The sequence below is a fragment of the Leopardus geoffroyi genome, chromosome C3 (genome assembly GCF_018350155.1).
Source record: "Leopardus geoffroyi isolate Oge1 chromosome C3, O.geoffroyi_Oge1_pat1.0, whole genome shotgun sequence".
In the NCBI taxonomy this organism is placed as follows: Eukaryota; Metazoa; Chordata; class Mammalia; order Carnivora; family Felidae; genus Leopardus; species Leopardus geoffroyi.
In genome coordinates this window covers 25,195,662-25,216,590 of record NC_059338.1, presented here as the reverse complement: position 1 = coordinate 25,216,590, position 20,929 = coordinate 25,195,662, and positions in this window count along the sequence as shown.

The window sequence follows — 20,929 nt, the reverse complement described above, 5'->3', positions numbered from 1 at the left end:
CAATCCTGCTGCTGCTGCTGTCCCCACAACTGGCTGGGCCTAACGCTGGACAGGGATGCTCAGCCAAACTCCTGCCTCTACTTGGTCTGGAAGCTGGATGTCTCTGCCATTCCTGCACTCTCTCCTGAGTGGATCCTGCTCATGGCCTTGTCTTCCGCATTGAAATCACATGCAGAAACATCAGTGGAAAGAACCTGCTCCCTAGCTTTAAGGGAAGCTAGGAAAATTTGGTTTTTCTTTTCTTTCTTTCTTTCTTTCTTTCTTTCTTTCTTTCTTTCTTTCTTCTTTCTTTCTTTCTTTTATGTTTATTTTATTTTTGAGAGAGAGAGAGAGTGTGTGTGAATTGGGGAGGGGCAGTGAGAGAGGGAGACACAGAACCCGAAGCAGGCTTCTGACACAGAGCTCCAACTCAGGAACCACGAGACCATGACTTGAGCCAAAGTCGGACGCTTAACCATCTGAGCCACCAGGCACCCCTGGCTTCTATTAAAAAAAAAAAAAAAAAAAAGACAGACTCGGTAGGTAGGAGAGTTCCAAACTTAGAGTTCCCAAAGCATCTAGATGGCTAAAAAAGAATGATAAATGTTACTACACAAAGTATGCAATAATGACATGATTTTAAATACAAATATTTTATTTAAATCAGCACATGACTGAAGATTGCATTATAATGTTCATTTTACTATAATACTTTATCGTAACAGTTTTCTGCTTTTCCTCATTCCACAAATGATGCATGCTTCTTAATTTATTTTAAATTAATTGTGTTAAAAGGAATGATTAGTCAACAAATAAATCTTTAAAAAAGACATGCTTTATAGTGTTCGGTCTGGGGTGTGCATATTAAAATACACACTGAATTTCAAGACTTGACATTTTATTCTCCCATTCTGCATTTGAAAAACTTATTAACTTTTACAGAATTTTTTTAATGTTTATTTATTTTTGAGAGATCGAGAGTCAGAGCACAAGCAGGAGAAGGGCACAGAGAGAGGGAGACACAGAATCCGAAAACAGGCTCCAGGCTCCGAGCTGTCAGCACAGAGCCTGACATGGGGCTGGAACTCACGAGCTGTGAGATCATGACCTGAGCCGAAGTCGGATGCCCAACCGGCTGAATCACCCTGGCGCCCCTAGAATTTTTAAAAATGAAGTAGATACCAATCCCATTTTAAGAATGGAAAGGCCCTGGCACAACATAATAAACCTGTCAGGTGTCACAAGCCATTGGTTAGGAAAACTGCTTCACTCTTCTCTGCGTGATACTTGAATCTCAGCTTCCTGTTGCTTACTGAATAGGCTTGCGACATAACCACAGCTGGAATGGTGATAGTTAATCCCAGACTTACCCTGCTGCCTGAGATCCAGCTAACTACCACCCCTCCACCCCATCTTGAACTGATCAATGAACGGATTGCCAGGGCCATTTTGAGTGGCTGCCTTCCAACCACCCCACCCCCCCGCCCCCGCCCAATCAACATGAAATGACCCAAACCAAGAAACCAGAGGACTCTCCAGGTCAAGAAATCCACAGTGGCTCTAGAGCACCCCCCACAGCCTGGAAGATGCCTGAACTGCAGGGTCAAGTGCAAGGGGTCTCAGGTGGACCTTTTAATAGCCTGTCCCATTTGGCTTTTCATTTACTGGGAATGAAGACTTTTTATACCCACAATGTGTTATTTGCTGAAAAGTGCTTACAAATAGCAGCCTGTAACCTTTTATCATATTTGTTCATTTAAACACAAAACAGGACCTTATCTTTAGTTAATGCATATGGTATTCCGGTTATAACCAGCGACCTTTTAGTTCAAAGAAAGTGGCAGCAGCTTCTGCTTTCAACCAACCCATAAAATGGAGATGAGGAAATAGATTAAATGCTAAAACAGGGACCTAATCCCTTAGCAGCCCTGCAGGAGTGAGAATGGAGGCTTTCACTATTGAAGAGACACTTCTTTGAGGTCATGAAAGACACGTTAAGAAGGATCCCACGTTATCTACCGCTTCTCCTGGAAATGTCTCCAGCCCAGAGTAACCAGGGCCTGTGATAGCGTAGATGTGTCTAGAGAAGCATGTGCTGAGCCTGCCATTCAGAGCCGAGCCCAAGTGTTGCTCCAGCACATCAGCACAGACCCCGACGCGGGGCTCGAACTCACAGACCTCGAGATCATGACCTGAGCCGAAGTCGGACACTCAACTGACTGAGCCACCCAGGAACCCTGAAAGTGTTGACATCTTGGCTTCAGTTGCATAACAGCAGAATCTTAAGGCAATGCTTTCCATGTCCTAGTCTAGAGGAAGTCTGTCACATATGTTCATGTTCTGTTGACAAGCTATTTGGGGAGGATCCCTGGCCACTGTCCCTGCTGCCAGGCCTGAGGTCTGATTTAAAAAACAAAAAGTTTGGGTGGTTCAGTAGGTTCGAAGCATCTGACTCTTGATTTCAGCTTAGGCCTTTTTCTCAAGATTATGGGATTGAGCCCCACGTCAGGCTCCACGCTGAGTATGGAGCCTGCTTAAGATTCTCTCTCTCTCAAATATTTGCAAATGACATATCAGATAAAGGGTCAGTATCCCAAATCTGTATAGAGCTTATCAAACTCAACACCCACAAAACAAATAATCCAGCGAAGAAATGGGCAGAGGACATGAATAGACACTTTTCCTAAGAAGACATCCAGATGGCTGACAGACACATGAAAAGATGCTCAACGTTATTCATCATCAGGGAAATATAAATCAAAACCACAATAAGATACCACCTCACCCCTGTCAGAATGGCTAAAATTAACAACAGAAGAAACAACAGATGTTGGCGAGGATGCAGAGAAAGGGGAACACTTTGGCACTGTTGGTGAGAATGTAAACTGGTGAGGCCGCTCTGGAAAACAGGATGAAGGCTCCTCAAAAAAACTAAAAATAGAACCACCCTATGACCCAGAAATTGCACTACTAGGCATTTATCCAAAGGATAAAAAAAATGCCAATTCAAAAGGGCACATGCACCCCAATATTTACAGCAGCGCTATCAACAACAGCCAAAGTATGGAAAGAGCCCAAACGTCCATCGATGGCTGAATGGATAAAGAAGATGTGGTATATATATACAATGGAATATTTCTCAGGGATCAAAAAGAATGGAATCTTGCCATTTGCAACAGTGTGGATGGAACTAGAGTGCATTGTGCTAAGTGAAATAAGTCAGAGAAAGACAAATATAGGATTTCACTCATGTGTGGAATTTAAGAAATAAAACAGATGGACATAGGGAAAGGGAAGGAAAAATAAAATAAGATAAAAACAGTGAGGGAGGCAAACCATAAAAGACTGTTAACTATAGAGAACAAACTGAGGGTTGCTGGAGAGGAGGCAGATAGGGGGATGGGCTAAATGGATGATGGGCGTTAAGGAGGGCATTTGTTGGGATGAGCACTGGATGTTATATGTAAGTGATGAATTACTAAATTCTACTCCTGAAACCAATACTACACTGTATGTTAATTAACTTGAATTTAAATAAAATTTAAAAAAAGATTCTCTCTCGGGGCACCCGGGTGGCTCAGTCAGTTAAGCATCCGACTTTGGCTCAGGTCATGATCTTGCGGTTTGTGAGTTCAAGCCCCGAGTCGGGCTCTGTGCTGACAGCTCGGAGCCTGGAGTCTGCTTCGGATTCTGTGTCTCCCTCTCTCTCTGCCCCTCCCCCGCTCACACTGTGTATCTCTCTCTCTCTCAAAAATAACATTTAAAAAATTAAAAAAAAAAGATTCTCTCTTTCCCTGCACCATTCATGCTCACTCTCTCCAAAACAAAAACAAAAGCAAAAAGTTCATATGAACCTTTTCTTATTGACAAAGCTTTAGAGGAACACTCTTATGATGCATTTTTAAGGGGCCAGACTTTTAGGTAGGAAATACAAAACTGGACATTAAGAAGAGACCTCAATTTATAAGCAGAGCATCAGGGAAAAACTTGTGAGAACTGGCACTCTTGCCTATTGAACCATGTTCAGAACAAGGCCTCATCCTTCCCAAAGTTGTTTCTGGCTTAAAGACAGCAGGTGGCAGCAAAATCAAGCTTTTTGGTAGCAGAAACTTCTGGAGCTTCAAATGGTTCTCCGAGGAGGAGAAGCAGCGTTTAGTGAAAACCTTTCATCTAAAAATCTAAACTCAGCACAAGAACAAACACAAAACAGAGAGAGGCACTGCCACGATCAGCCTTAGCCGCTTCAGATCCACATGTCATTCCCTGCCTGCCGTCCACGGAGCCACACCTTGTCCTTCCAAGGAATTCTGGGATTTCTATGGGCAGTGGCCAGGAAAGGAACTCGGGGTCTGTCTCTCTTTGAATAGTTATTCGACAGGGTTCCTGTCCTGATGATGCCCCTGTCACGTGTCGAAGCGGGTTAACCAGGAAATGGTTTCTGGTCAGGGTTAGACTCGCTGGAGAGGTCAGCCCAAATTCAGAAGTGTATGAAGGAAGGGTTTTTTAAAAGGAAATTTTGTGGGCAATAAAAAGAAATGAGGTACTGATGCGCTCTACAACATGGATGAACCTCAAAAACATTGCGCTAAGTGAAAAAGACAGTCGTAGAAGATCACATAATGCATGACGCCATTTATAGAAAACGTCCCGAATAGGTAAATCAAGAGACAGAAAACAGATTGGTGGCCGTCTAGGGCTGGGGAGGTGGTGCTTGGGGAGTGAATGCTAATGAGGACAAGGTTTCTTTTGGGGATGATGAAAGTGTTCCAATATTAAATTACGGTGATGATCACATAACTGTATAAATATGCTATCAAATCGGACACTTAAAAATTAAAAAAAAATTTTTTTAATGTTTATTTATTTTTGAGAGAGAGAGCACTAGTGGGAAAGGGGCAGAGAGAGAGAGAGAGAGAGAGAGAGAGGGAGACACAGAATTGGAAGCAGGATCCAGGCTCTGAGCTATCAACATAGAGCCCGACGCGGGGCTTGAACCCACGAACCATGAGATCGTGACCTGAGCCAAAGTCAGATGCTTATCCAATTGAGCCACCCAGGCATCCCTTAAAATCTTTTTTAACATTTTTTTATTTTTGAGAGACAGAGCATGAGTGGGGGGGAGGGGGGTGGCATAGAGAGAGGGAGACACAGAATCTGAAGCAGGTTCCAGGCCCTGAGCTGTCAGCACAGAGCCAACGCAGGGCTTGAACCCACGAACTGCGAGATCATGACCTGAGCTGAAGTCGAATGCTTAACCAACTGACTGAGCCACCAAGGCTTCCTTCAAATTGTACACTTTAAATGAGTAAACTTTATGGGATGTAAACGATCCCACTAGGACTGTTTAAGGGACGCCTGGGTGGCTCAGTTGGTTAAGTGTCAGACTGCAGCTCAGGTCATGATCTCATGGTTCTGGAGTTGGAATGCCACGTCAGACTCTGTGCTGTCAGCGCAGAGACAGCAGCTGCTTCTTCTACTTCTTCTTCTTCTTCTTCTTCTTCTTCTTCTTCTTCTTCTTCTTCTTTAATATTTATTAATTTTGGGAGAGAGAAAGACAGAGCATGAGCCAGGGGAGGGGCAGAGACAGAGGGAGACACAGAATCCAAAGCAGGCTCCAGTCTCTGAGCTGTCAGCACAGAGCCCGACGTGGGGTTCGAGCCCATGAAATCATGACCTGAGCCAAAGTCGGATGCTTAACCTACTGAGCCACCCAGGCGCCCCAGCACAGAGCCTGCTTCTGATCCTCTGTCCCCCTCTCTCTCTCTGCCCCTTCCCTGCTCTCTCTGTCTCAAAAATAAACATTAAAAAAAAGAACTGTTTAAAAAAAGAAGAGAAAGTGGAAGTATATTTTGATCATTAATATACTTCAAGTGAAAATAAACCTCATAACTATCCAAGACCCTGAAAATGGGAAATGAGGTCAATGATAATATTGAGTAGGAGGGACCCCCTCCCCCTGGCTACCTGAAGCACAAAACATGCCTGCAATATAAACGTGGACAGCAACAGTGTAATGGAAACACTGCCCCCACCAGAACAACAGTTTCCCTATTAGAGAATTGAATGTGCTATCATCACAAGTGGTTCTAGAAATCAGGGAATATTGGGATAAGATGTCAACATCGTACTTTAAATTCAGGCAAGTTTTTAACTCCATAGGCATCCCACTAGCTTTGGTGGAGTGAGGGGGAGTTATACACTGTTCATGGCTAATGGATGAGAAACTGGGCTCAAAAGCCAACCTCTTATTTCAAAACTTGGCTCTGTCTCCTATAAAACCAGGTCAATTGAGGGAATAATAGTATCCCAATAAGGCTTTTGTAAGGATTCTGTGTGTTAATGTAAAGTGCTTAGAACAATGCTTGGCACGCAGGAGGCACTCAACAAATTCATTCATTCAACAAATGTTTATTGAATAATTCAATATGGTTCAGTATGTGACTGTTTTAGGTGTTGGGAATACTAAGGTCGATAAAACAGATTAGGTCCCTGCTTTCATGGAGCTTACTTCCTGGTGGGAAGAGGCAAACAGCAATAAAAATTATATCTATATTGTTACGGACCGAATTGTGTTTTCTACCCCAATTCATATGTTGAAGCCTTAATTCTCAATGCAATGGTATTTACAGGTGGAGCCTCTGGGAGGTCATTACGGTTAGATGAGGTCTGAGGGTAGGACCCTCATGGTAAGATTAGTGCCCTTAGAAGAAAAGAAAGAGAAACTAGGGTGCTTTTTCCAATCATGTGAGGACACAGCTAGAAGGTGGCCATCTACAATAAGGAGGAGAGCTCTTACCAGGAGCCAAATCTGTCAGCACCTTGATCTTGGACTTCCAGCCTCCAGAGCTGTGAGAAAGAAATACCTGTTGTTCAACCATCCAGTCCATGTTATTTTGTTACAGCGGCCTGAGCGGACTAATACAGATTTGTATATTAATATATATACTTGATATAGGAACCTTGCATAGGTATATAACTGGTTTTGTTGATGGAAATAGCCATACGCTAAACTAGTGTGAGGAACCCCTGTTCCCATTTTAGCAATGATACCTGCTGTCCACGGCGAAGCCTTGGAGAAGCCTCTTGATGATCCACATGCTAGATTCTTTCCTCCATAAACTGATGAACTAAATGATCCTTGAAATGTTTGGTTCTGTCCGTGGCACGGTTGGAATAATAATTCACCTTTTAGGTCAATTACACACACAGGTATGCTAATGCTTGGGGTGCCCTCAGAGTAGACACTGATTATTTCAGTTGTACTCTTCAAATGGAAGACTAATTAAATCTCTACATTTGGATTTGGCTTCCCAGTTAGCAATGTTTCATTCCTGGAAAATAAATAGTCAGTGTGTGTCAGACAGAACAGCTTCTTTGGGTCATTTTTTCCCCTCTTCCTTGGCTTATTGTGAGCTCTGACTGTGCTGCTCTCCTGGAGTCTCTTCCTTCCTGGGATAATGGCCGAGAGAACAGAGCTCACGGTTTCCCTGAGGTCCTTTTGATAAATCGCTGACATCTGATCGATCTGTTCTCATTTCATTTGTTACTTGCACAGAAAAACTGTAAACCGTGTAAGAGCACAAGAACACCACTTAAAAATCCTTCGGACATTTTGTAAAATTTGATTTTTCTGCTTCTCTCACCCCTGAACACTTCCAGTGGCATGTCTTGGGATGCAAAAGATTTATTCAAGCTCTTCTGCTTTGGGGTCATCCAAATTCTCTGAGCAGGTGATAGCCTCTAGGAACGTATCCAAGGAAGCATCTTATCATTTCCATCCTTTGATCCCAGGGCAGCTTCCACCACCAAATACACTGAAAGAAGCAAAAGGCTTCTGTTGTCTCTGGTGCAGTGGCATTGAGGCACAACCACCAAGCATTCAGAGTATACAGGTATCCCTTGCTTTTTAAAAGTTCACGTTATACCACTTCACCTTTGTGAAGAACCTACATTAGTACCTGTTTTGGCTAAATGAAAGAAATCCAAAGAGGATTTTGCTTTTATGAAAAACGCAAAACAAGTGAAAATAACATTTTACTGTGAGCCTTTATTGAGGCAGCGCACACCCCGAGCTGCAAGAGCGGCCCCGCCCAGCTCCTTCCCCGAAACTCCACTCAGCATCTCAGCGTCCAGCCCCCAGAGCTGTGAACTGCCTATGAGCATCTGTGCCTTATCTGTTTATTTAGTGCATTTGTTAGCAAGATGTGTCCTAAAGTATCAGAAAAGCCTAAAACAAGTTATTTTGGGGGGTCTGGAAATACTTACAAAATTTCCTCTTTGTTTTACACGATTTCAGGTTACGGAAGCTTTTGTAGGAAAGCTCTACTTTCAGATGGGGGTGGGGGCGGGGGGTTGGGGGAATGGACCCGCCAGGTAGCTTGTGATGGCGGAAATATTTTTTTTTTTTCTGGAGACCAGACTAAAAGGATCTTCATAAAACCAGCAGATGTATTATTTTCACTTCTGAACAGTCCATTTGATAATAGACTGTTTCTCAAAAAAGAAATAGAAGTGAGATTTTTAAAAATATAAATATATGCCCAAGCTCACTCTTAAATGCAAACAAAAATTATAAGAGAATGGTTGGTGGGTTGGCAAGGAAACCCCAACCAAACAAACGAAAAAAACAACAAAAAAACTGAATAGCTTCCTCTGTTAGCATTTTCACATAAAGGTTGTCGGAGTATCATTTATTGTATGGAGGGCAATTTGACAATATCTACTACCAAATTTTACAATGCACAAAGCCTTGGCTTCAGTGATTCCACTTCTAGGAATTTATCCCACAGGTATTCCAGATTTGCTCAAAGACGTAGGTATGAAGATATTCACTGCAGAATTATTTGGTCAGTAAGAGGGAATACCCTAGAGCATACCCATACAATGGGATTTTATTAAAGAATGACCTCCACGATGTATTGCTGAGGGGGGAAAGGTACAGAATCATTTACAGGTAACTACATTTGTTTAATATACAGAAACTACTAGCACAGGTTGCATCTGGGGAGGGAAATTAGGAAACAGTTTTTCATTTACACCCTTATCTTTCATTGTATACCTTTTTTTTTTTTTTAACATTTGGATTTTGTACCATTTGTGTGTGTTACGTGTTCTAAAAGATAATTAAAAGTTCCACAGCCACAATAGGGACACAAAAATTCTGTAGGAATACTACCTGACATTTGTTGAATTTTGCTACATGTCAGGCACTGATTTTCTAAACACTTTGCATGTGTTGTGTGATGTGATTCAACCACTACCTTGTAAGATGGGTACTATTACCTCCATTTCTTTCCACAAAAGGGGAAAAGTGTGGTAGAGAGAGTCTGAATAACTTGCCCAAGGATTCACAGCTAGTCAGTGGATGAGCTGAGATTTGAACCCAGGCACCCTGGCTCCAGAGACCCAACTCTTAGCCACTATACTATACTGCTCCCACATAATCTCAGACCTCCATAATGAACTCTTAATTATAGTGCAGCCAGTATAAAGCTTAGATAACAAACTCAGATGTGCAAGAAATATCTTGCTTCTTTATTTTCTTTGAATCAACTTATATCCAATTCTCGGTTCCCATTCAGCTTTATGGGCAGAAAGTATAATCTCAGTCATTGCTAAGGTTCCCCCACTTCAAGGGCCGTACAAGGTCTTGGGGTCTTACCTGGCAGAGACTCGGCCGGTTGTCAGCCCACGGTGATGACCGCAGAGATGTCCAACAACCGAGTTCAACACTCTCCAGCCACAGAATGGAGTCCTACCCACTCTCACGCCCAAGCTGCAAACATTTTTATATTCTCTGGGAATTTGCTCCTTCCCTTTCCCCACAACCTTCAAAGGCATGGAGAATACTCTTTTCAGTGAGCTGAGGTTTTATCTGAAGACAGCAAGATCATTCTGCAAAACATCTATACAATCCGGAATGATTGTAAAAAATAAATAAAACGATGTCTTCCATTGGTAGCCGGTTTGGACCGCAGCATGGGACAGTTAATACTCATAGTTTGAATGCAAAGGCTCATGGAGTATACTTTGTGGAAGGGACAAAAACCTCAAGGGGCAATGAGGATATTCCCCCTTTACCCCTTGAACGTCCTCAAATAAAAATCAGGCAAGTTCCCAGCTTCTGCTCAGCTCAACTAACCAGCCCATAAGTGCAGAAAAGAAGACAAGACTGGAATCCAAGGCAAGAAGCATTAGAATCCATGCTCCTGGAATCAAAGAGACCGTGTTTAAATAGATACCAGGTTGATAGCAAAATTTTAGGATGGCTATAGCAGGCAGGAAAAAGAAGATGTCTGATCCAAGCATAAGGCCTTTTGACTGTAGGAGCCCGGGTGAGAGGTCTGCCCCAAATTCCATCTGCCACCAATGAAAGCAGAAAGGAAATGTGTGGTGAGGGCCAAGCCATAGGGAAAGACTCCAAGATGGGTGTGCCTCCTGTGTGTTTAGTAATCATGTTCAACTCAGCAAATTTGAGCTTCTTTATTCTTTGGGCAACTATCCATGTTAATGAGCAGGGAACATTTGATCTTAAGCAGTTCCAAAACCCAATTTTCCCCCAGCCTTCGTAGAGGGAAAGAAATGGCTGCAGTACTGGTCATATTTGCTTGTGAGCGCTCCTGGTCAGCTAATTCCTGGTCCTTTGCTCCACCTAGTGGATTTCCAGGCTAGAGAGGCTCTGAAAAGAGAACACTGGTGTGAAGGATGTACTTTTGCTGATAAATCTGGACTTCTGTCAGTTTCTTTATAGAAATACCCTGTTCCACGCCAATCTGTCCTTGTCCATGTTGAGTGAGCTCTTTCAAGTATTTTCATTTAAGCCAAATGTGTAGCTGTGAGTCAGCAGAATCTAGTGCATTCCTTTCCTCTGTGTGTATGTGTGTGTGTGTGTACATACATATATATGTGTGTGTGTGTATGTATATATATATGTATATGTGTGTATGTATGTGTATATACACACACATACATGTGTATATATACACATGTATGTGTATATATACACATGTATGTGTATATATATACATATAGCATTATATGATCAGGAGGCTCAAATAAGCACAGAAAAGCATATTCCACTCATAATTATGTCCTCCAATGGCCAAACTCAACCAAACCTCTACAGGGTCATTTAATTAAATAATGGCCTACTGACTTGTTAATCCTCATGGGGCTCCTTTGAACAATAACTGGTTAAATAGTCATAAGACTTTTTTGAGAAGTTTCACATTCAATTATTTTTATTTATTTATTTTTTTAAATTTACATCCAAATTAGTTAGCATATAGTGCAACAATGATTTCAGGAGTAGATTCCTTAGTGCCCCTTACCCATTTAGCCCATCCCCCCCCTCCCACAACCCCTCCAGTAAACCTCAGTTTGTTCTCCATATTTATGATTCTCTTCTGTTTTGTCCCCCTCCCTGTTTTTATATTATTTTTACTTCCCTTCCCTTATGTTCATCTGTTTTGTCTCTTAAAGTCCTCATATGAGTGGAGTTATATGATTTTTGTCTTTCTCTGGCTGACTAATTTCACTTAGCATAATACCATCCAGTTCCATCCACATAGTTGCAAATGACAAGATTTCATTCTTTTTGATTGCTGAGTAATACTCCATTGTGTGTGTGTGTGTGTGTATATATATACATATATATATATATATATATATGTATATATATACACCACATCTTCTTAATCCATTCATCCATCAGTGGACATTTGGGCTCTTTCCATACTTTGGCTATTGTTGATAGTGCTGATAAAAACATGGGGGTGCATGTGTCCCTTCAAAACAGCACACCTGTATCCCTTGGATAAATACCTAGTAGTGCAATTGTTGGGTCATAGGGTAGTTGTATTTTTAGCTTTTTGAGGAACCTCCATACTGTTTTCCAGAGTGGCTGCACCAGCTTGAATTCCCATCACATTCAATTATAAAAACAGATGAGAGAACATTATAAAGCATGGCAAAACTAAGGATTTCCGGTTCAAAGGGATTCAGAGCTGTTTCTTACACAAAATCTATATGTGGAGACGAAGATGAGTACAGTGTAGGCTTAGATCATTGGAGTATACAAAATAAATTCACCAATCTATACCTATTTGTTAGCCTACTCTGCCCACGTGAGTCACCAGCCTTAAAATCAATCAAGTCATTATTCTTTATTTCTTACATATAGTTGATATTTAATTCCTGTTATGAGTTGAACTGTGTCCCCCAAATATTCATTTGTTGACGTCTTAACCCACAGTACCCGAATGTGACCCTATTTGGAGATAAGGTCTTTACGGAGGTAACCAAGTTAAAATGAGGCCATGAGGGTGGGCCCTATTCTGATGTGACTGGTGTCCTTATGAAAAGGGGAAATTTGGAGACAGACATGCATGAAGGAAGAACACCATGAGAGGATGACAATGGCCATCTACAAGCAAAGGAGAGAATCTTGGAACAGATCCTTCCCTCCCAGCCCTCAGAAGGAAGCAACACTCTCAATCTTGCTTTTGGATTTCTCATTTCCAGAACCGTGAGACAATATATTTCTATTGCTTAAGCCACACAGTTTGTGGTATCTTGTGATGGCAGCCCTAGAAAACTAATACAATTGCCTCTGGCAAATGAACTCATAGAATGCTAGAACTGGAAAGGATATCTGAAAATATATTGCTTGACTCCCTTATTCTGAAATGAAATGCCTAAGGTCACACAGCAAGTTGGTGACTTTAGTCACCCTTTTAGCTCAATCTTTAGTTCATTATGTTCTATCATAGCCTACAGGCTATTTCAAAGATGGTGGCAAAATCAGCCTACGATGGTGATTAGGTCCAAAACTTTGTTGGAAAGAATTCTTGGGGGACAGTACGCAAGCATTGGCCCTTTCTGTGTATGCTAATGGAAGCATATGTTAAGTAGATGAATTAATTGCTGGTTGGATGCCAGCCAGAAGATTGATACCCAGTGGAACAGTGAGACAGGTAACTTGACCTCTGGCTGGGCTGATAGGATCCATCATGCCTTTAGACAGGCACTTGGTGGTGAAGGTCTGGCCCCGGCTGGCGGGCTACTCCCACCCCAATGAGGATGATTCACCAGAATGACCTAATCATCTATGGGTCAGAAGCTCAGGTTCATGTGAGCTGGGTGGGGGCTGGGGGAATTGAGCCTGAGTAATGCTTCATAGTGGGTGTGGAGACTTATTATAATAGTAAGCATGCTGTTGATTAAAGCACATGACACAAATAATTGCTAGAGATCCCCAAACAGCTATCACCTAGGATTACAGAGATCTGATCTAATGTCAGACAGAAAGCCCAGTTTGGACTCTCCAGCAGAGGACTTTGAAAAGTGTCCAGGAGTAATTGGCATTTAATCAATGCAATCATTATCACAGCACATGGCTCCTACAGCTTCGGGCCCTCTTGCAACCACTGAACTGCAAAAGAGAGAATATGTCCATGAAATTTTTACCAGGAACAGCACTTGATTCACAGTCCCAGACTAGGTCCAAGTGGAAATATATTCATATCTTCATATTTGACAAACACAGGTTCACTGTCAGTAAGAATTCAGTCTTCTATCAATGACGGTACAAATAGTAATGGTTATTTTTCCCTTAGAGAGGCCTAATCAGCATGAATTTTGATAGACAGGACAGGAAACGCTATAGCAGGCAGCTAAGCATTTGCTTTTCATCTAATCTTCTCTAAACCTGCCATGAAACATGGGAAGAATAGGACTGCTCTTCCCTCCCTGAGATATGAAGGAGCATATACTACTTGTAATCGTAGACAAAGAAATACTGACTTTGCTCTCAGACAGTGCACCTCGCTTTGTTAAATATTACTATTGGGCATCAAACTGGGTATTTATAGGAGAATATGCCCCTCTTGGAGGGTAGACACTATGTTTAGGCCTTACCCTCTTCTTTTCCTGGCAGGAGTTTATAGTTTGCTTTCACCCACCCTGTGAAATGCGGTTAAAAAAAGAGAAGGTCCAACTTCCCTTGTATGCATCTTACAAGTCTTTTACGCATGACTGGTAAGAGGAAGTGGGGAGAAAGAAAAGAAGGATCCTTGAACTTAAGAATCCATAAGAAGTTTCCTAAGACGATCATCATCTATTTGGGTGTTTTTCAAAGAGTACTTCCAAATTACCCATTTCAGAATGACCTACAAAGCTTGTCAACAATGCAGATTTCCAGGACTCTTATGGGCTCAGATCAGAATTGGTGGGAGTAGGAAGGACCCTGGAATCCACACTGCTAACAAGTGTCTTCAGGGGTTCCTTTATATACTAAAAAGGATTCTACTCATTTTCCCTGTCTCAACATTGCTGTGCTCTAAGGCTCAAATTCTTCTCTATCTTCACTCATTCCCTTGATTACATCAAGTCTCATGCCTTTAAATGTTTTTACATGCGACTGGCTCTCAAATTTATCTGCAGCCCACAGCTCTTCCGCCAAGCTCCGGAATTCTATATCTAATCGCCAGATTGATGTCTTATAGGCACATTCAAAAACAAACATTTTAATTTTCTCTCTGAACTTGTTCTTCCTCATCACAGTAAATAGCACCACGACTCATACCAAAACCTTGGAGTCATTCTTGACTCTGTGTTTGATATCTTCCTCACTTTCTCTTCTACTTACTTTCCACCTATCAGAGTCCCGCGAGCTCTGTCACACTACACCCCAGGTCTTTCTCTACTCCCTGGGCTACTGCAGCAGCCTGCTGGTTGGTCTGTCTGCTTTCTTTCTATCGCAGTCAGAGTTCAATGGCAGATAACAGAAGCCATTCTAGCTATTTGAAACAGAAAGAGATGTAATACATTTGTAGTATATCGATGATACAATCCTTTCCATCCACATGCCTTTTTGCAGTGTGACTTTGCCACAACTCCCCGAGAAGTCTAAGAAATGAAGTCTAATTTTCCCTTCCCTGGAATTTGGGCCAGCCCTCTGGTTAACTTTGACCAATAGAATGAGGCAGCGGTGATGGCGTGTGACCCCCCCAGACCGAATCATAAGAGGCTCTTGTGGTTTCCATTTTTACCCTCTTGGAAGGCAGCCTTCATATAGAGAGGCTCAGCTACACCACGTGGAGAGATAGGGCTGAGACTTTAAGGCATCCCTGCCAAGATCCCAGACGTGTGAGGGAGGCCTTCTAGAACCTTCCAGCCTAGCACAGCTGACAGCTAAATGCAACCACATATGTGAGCCCGGATGAGATCAGCAGAATATTCAGCCCAGCCCTGCTAAGTTTTGGGAGGTATTTGTTACACAGCAACAGATAACTGAAATGTCAGCGAAGTTGGGGTTTGCAAAACCTTTGGAGGGCTATAGAGGTAGGCTCTAGGCAAAGCCTCCTGGAAAAACTCCCAGAACGATCCTGCAGAACTGGCCTGCCAGAGGAGCTGCTACTTTTGCCATCATCTAGAAGCTAAGGGTCCGGCAGCCATCAACCACTTTCTAGCACCAGAAACACACCCCCTCAGCTGTGATCTGGGCGTCAGGAAATCGCCACAAGATCAGCTGGCTGCAGAGACATACCACAGCCATTTCACTTTAGCAGGATGGATAATGAATGTGCGGTAACACCTTTTTCTTAAGTTAGTTCTGAACTTAGAGACTTGTACGAGGGCCTATGACTGGCAACAAGTAACTCGTGTCTGAACTTTGGGCTGCAAGAGGATCTGGAAAATGTCTTTTCAGTGTTTTAGCCAAAGCACTGCTGAAAAACACAGAAGGAAGGATCTTTCAAAGATGTTTTGTTCACTGTTACAGCACCTACTGCAAATACCTGCACCTGAGAGATGCTTGTTAAATGATCAAACTAAAGTCTGATAAAGGAAAGGCATGAGTTAGAGATGATTATCTCTAGTTAGCCCAGAGAATGATATTCTGTATCTTTAAAACCCTGGGTCTGTCATTCCCCTTTATGATTACATCCTGGAATATGGAGAACGATTTAGAATTCAAGACTTTTTTTCAGTCTAGTACTTGCCCCCCTTCCTGTTACTGCATAACCATCTTGAATCGGACACACTGGACCCCCCCTTTTTTTTTTTTTGTAAAAATTGTTATTTAAAAAGATGACTTTGGAAGGTTGGGAAGAAGTTCTTGAAGGGAAAGCTCTTCCATCTTTCCTGCTTCCCATGGCTTTGGCCACCGTCTCTCTTTGAAGACCGTTCTTCAGGATACAGACAGCTTGATTTCTCTGGGTAACATCATGCAAAGGAAATTAGCTCAGTGTGTCTTCTACTGAATTCCATCTGTAGCTCAATGTTTTAAGGTATTTGTGAACAAGGCTACAGAGCAATTTCGATAAGACAAGGCAATATTCCAGTCTCTGAGAATATTTCTCCCGAAAACCCTTTCTTTTTCTTTTCTTTTCTTTTTAAATACCACTGAACAGCCTGAAAATCCTCCCACGCATGAGCAATCTCCTGCAATATACAGAAAGCTTTTCAGGTGTCACAGCCATAATAGCAGGTGGTTCCTTTGGGTAGAAAAATGATGGCAAGGATGTAGAGACAGAAAGCAAACTGTTTTGATATTCTGGGTACAGCTTTCCCCAAGTGAATCATTCCCATATGCCTTCTTTTACCATGGGCCCTTTTCCAGAGGAAGTGGGTTGTGTGAATAGAGGTGTAGAGATGGGTTCTGGTGGGCAAACTTCTATGGTGCCCATATTTGGCGGATCCAATTAATCTTTTGATATTTGCCATCCCACTCTTACACGAGTTAAGGCAAAACTTGAATATGGATTTAATACCTGTTTTTGCTCTCCTCAAAATGAATACATAATTTCATTATGAAGATTCACTAGTGCTCATTTGAGGCAAGGCTGTATCTGAAATTCCATATAAATAGATTTTAAATACAAGCTTCTAAGGAAGGCCGAAACTAGAGTAATTTGCAAAGGGCTGTCATTTAATTCACTTTTTTATTATGAAATATTGGAGACATACAAAGTTTTAAAGAACAGGTACATACTCTTAAATGAACATTTGTTGCTTGTCAGATAAAAATCTGTATTAGCGAAAAAGACTTCATTTCCAGATAGAAGTGCAGCAAAGCTGGAAATTGAGTTTTGCATAAGTTCCTTTTTCTTTTTCCCTGGTACGTAAGACTAGCATTCTTCACTTGATCTTAGCCAAAAGGCCGAGAAGCGATAAGACTAGCATTCTTATCATGCACAGGCACACCAAGTCTCCCTTACTGAGAAGGGAGATGCTGCTGTCTCCATCTTAATTAAAAGAATTACAAACAAATCGACTAAGGTCTAATAGGGAAAGATGTATGAAAAGATTTTAATGGAAAACTTGACTTTTTTAGTTGGAAGACAACTACAGTGCAAACCAAAAAGGAAACATGGTCCTTAAGCTAATTAATTCTGAGTCCTTCAAATCTCAGAGTGATGTCAGTTACTAGCTGTGTGATGTTGGGCCAGTTTCTTAGCCTCTCTGTATCTCAGTTTCCTGAACTGTGTAGTGAGTATACTAATCAGATTTACTTCTTAGGGTTGTTACATGCGAAGCCCTTAGAACAGTGCTTGCCATGTAGTAAACCCTCAGTAAGTGTCACCTCACTTTCTTCCTCCTCTTCCAAGGAATATCAGTTTCACAGGACAGCAGGAGCTTTGTTTTAGTTCTGTGTCCTCAGCTTCTATTTTTTCCACAGTAGGCACTCAATAAATACTTGTTGAGGCGCCTGGGTGGCTCAGTCGGTTAAGCATCTGACTTCAGCTCTGGTCATGATCTCACGGTCTGTGAGTTTGAGCCCCGCATCGGGCTCTGTGCTGACAGCTCAGAGCCTGGAGCCTGCTTCAGATTCTGTGTCCCCCTCTCTCTCTGCCTCTCCCCAACTCATGCTCTCTCTCAAAAATAAATAAAAACTTGAAAAAAAATTAAAAAAAATAAATACTTGTTGGATGAATTAATTAATGACAGTAGCTAACCTTTTAGGCTGAAAGTAAAAAGGAATTTGTCTTATGGGGCACCTGGGTGGCTCAGTTGGTTAAGCATCCAACTTCACGGCAGGTCATGATCTCGCGGTCTGTGAGTTCGAGCCCCGTGTGGGGCTCTGTGCTGACAGCTCAGAGCCGGGAGCCTGCTTCAGATTCCGTGTCTTCCTCTCTCTCTGCACCTCCCCCGCTTGCACTCTCTCTCTCTCTCTCAAAAATAATTAAACATTAAAAAAAAATAAAAGAAATTAAAAAAAAGAATTTGTCCTAAGTTTTATAGCTAGTGAGGGAAAAAATAGACCTCGGGTTTAGGGTAAGCTAGGGAGGGAGGAAAGAACCCTACTCTAAGATTAGAAGACCCACATTCAAGTTTAAATTCTTTTAACTCTGTGGGTGTTGAGACTAAGATTTTCTTTCTTAATTTATAGAATGGGGATAACTCCCAAGGTTATTCTGAGGATTACTTTAAGGTGTATGTGAAAGCTCACAATAATTTATAAAGGGATATGCAAACACATGATGTTATTAATTTTTATCTCAGTAAGTTTATCCATTGGATGACAATAAAATGATTCTATGAGAGTCTTGGAAGAAAGAATCTTTAGCTAAAGATGTAAGTACTAAAAATATTCAACCCCAGAGGTACCACAGACATAGACTAATTTTTTCCATCTGTGCAGTTTAGGGTAGATTTGGCATATGCTCAATACCAGGCAAGAAAGAAACTATGGTTTAGGCTGCTTTTAAAGTTAAAAAAAAAAAAAAAAAGCAGAAAAGGAAACTATTTCCTTTTATAAGCATGAATGTTAAAATAGGGAAAGCCTTCATCGAATAATTTACCACTGAAGCAGGACTATTTGAGCCATACTCTCTCCCACTTTCCCCATTCCCCATTTAGGTTCTACTTAGTTACTTGTCTCATATCCCATGATTTCAGGATTATGGTCACTTCCTCCTCACCAAAGGAAAAACAATATAGATTATTCTTTATCGGCCATGCGTGACTCAGAGGTCAAAAGAGCAATTCGTTGTAGGGTACTCTCCCTAGATTAGTAATATTTAAAGACCTGGTTTTCAGGGCCCAGGATTATTTAAAGTGTTATGGCTTTAAGATTAGGCCCCACCCAAGATACCTCAACAGAGCCTGAATGTGAGGTTGAGAAACTGACATGAGGAAAAAGATAAAGGAGCAAAAAAAGCCATAGTGGGTCAGCTGATGACTCTCTGTCCCTTCCTTGAACTTCGGGAATGACAGGATGGAAGAAGGGGAAAAAAGGCGGTGCCCCACTGCAGATCAGATGTTTCATGAAAGTCAAGAGCGTCAGGGAACTTAATGATCTATGTATGTTCTTAGGGTAAAGGCAATCAATATAATTTCCACTGTTAAGTTGTTAGGTGCATCCAAGAAAGGACACTAGGAAAACTAAGCTTGATTACACTTCATCCCGAGTTATCCTAAATCTGATTGTTTTATTCTCCTGCTTAAAAACCTCAATCTCTCCACATTGTGATTAGAGTAAGTCTAAACTTAACCATGGCGTGGACTATTCTTTGTAACATCATCTCAGACTTCTTTGGTAGCTTCATCTTCTAATTAATTCTTACCACATATCTTGGAAGGTGTAGGAGGCTACTTACAATTTACCAAATAGGCCAGATACTTTTAAACTCCTGTACAGAACTCTCATCCCAGCTGGCCAACCTTGAACTGTACTTCAAAGCCTGGTGAAATTATCATTTCTTGTCTGTAGCTTTCTCAACTCCCACTCTCTCCTAATACTCAGAACGATTGTTCTTTCATCTAGGGCGCCGTTGGACTTTGAGCACGGGTTTGTTAAATCACTTATCCTGATGCATTAGGTAGATTCATCAGGACTGTCCTTCCCTCCAGCTCATTGCGTTCTCCAGGAAACAAGTGTAAGCCCATCATTGTACAATTCTTGGCACACTATAGAAGCATAACACAGGTTTGTTGAATTGAATTAAATATTAGAAGAGGGCCAAAGCATTGATGGATTTTCTAGGCCAAGGAACTATGTGCTAAATCTACATACATGGTTCTGGTTTTGGTCTTATCAGAGTGCTTTTATTAAATGTGCTTTTATTAAAAAACAGTGTCAAAAAAAGTGTCATGAATATATTTCTTTAGCTAAAACATTATTAATCCATTTTCAGCTTAGAACTGACCTTTCCATAACCCAGTTAGCTAAAAGGTAACTGTATAATTTTAAATATTCTCCAGTTGGAATGGAATCACATTTGGGGTTTGCTTTAATCAGTGCACCCCTGTCTTGCTTTTGTTCTTCAAAGAGCCCCTCGACCATAGTCTTTGAAGGCATGGGCACAAGGGAAACCAGATGAACTCTGTCGAATTTTAAACTTACCAATTTCTCTCCTCTAGCATTTAACTTTTCTTCTTAAATTGAACAAGTTAACTAAAGAAGTATATAGTGTAGGATCAATTTGTTTTTTTAAATCTTATTCATTATGCCACCTTGTTCCAAAAAGTCTTTAAGAGAGGTTAAAGGGGGAAAAAAAAAAAAACCCACCCACATTCAAAACCAAATTGTTCCACATTTGGTCCACGTTCATCCACAGCATCCCAGTGCTGATGGTCAGTGTGAAAGACTTTTGGAAAAGTTTTTCCAGGTACAGCATTTTCTGAAGTATCTTTTATCTTGGTTTACAGCAAAAGATTCTGTTGATGTGCATGGGTCACTTCTCTATCTTATGATCCAGTATGAATTTGTTCAACCTTGAAATCAGTCACTGAGGCCCTCTCTTGGGGTAGTTATTACCTAGCGTGTATCCCGGCTAAATAAAATGGTAACTGATTCATGTCTGAAGGTGTATATGGGATACGGCATAAAGATCCAGAGCAGGAGCCGGGGCCCCTGGGTGGCTCAGTCGGTTAAACATCCAACTTCAGCTCAGGTCATGATCTCATGGTTTGTGAGTCCCAGCCCCACAACCAGCTCTGTGCTGAC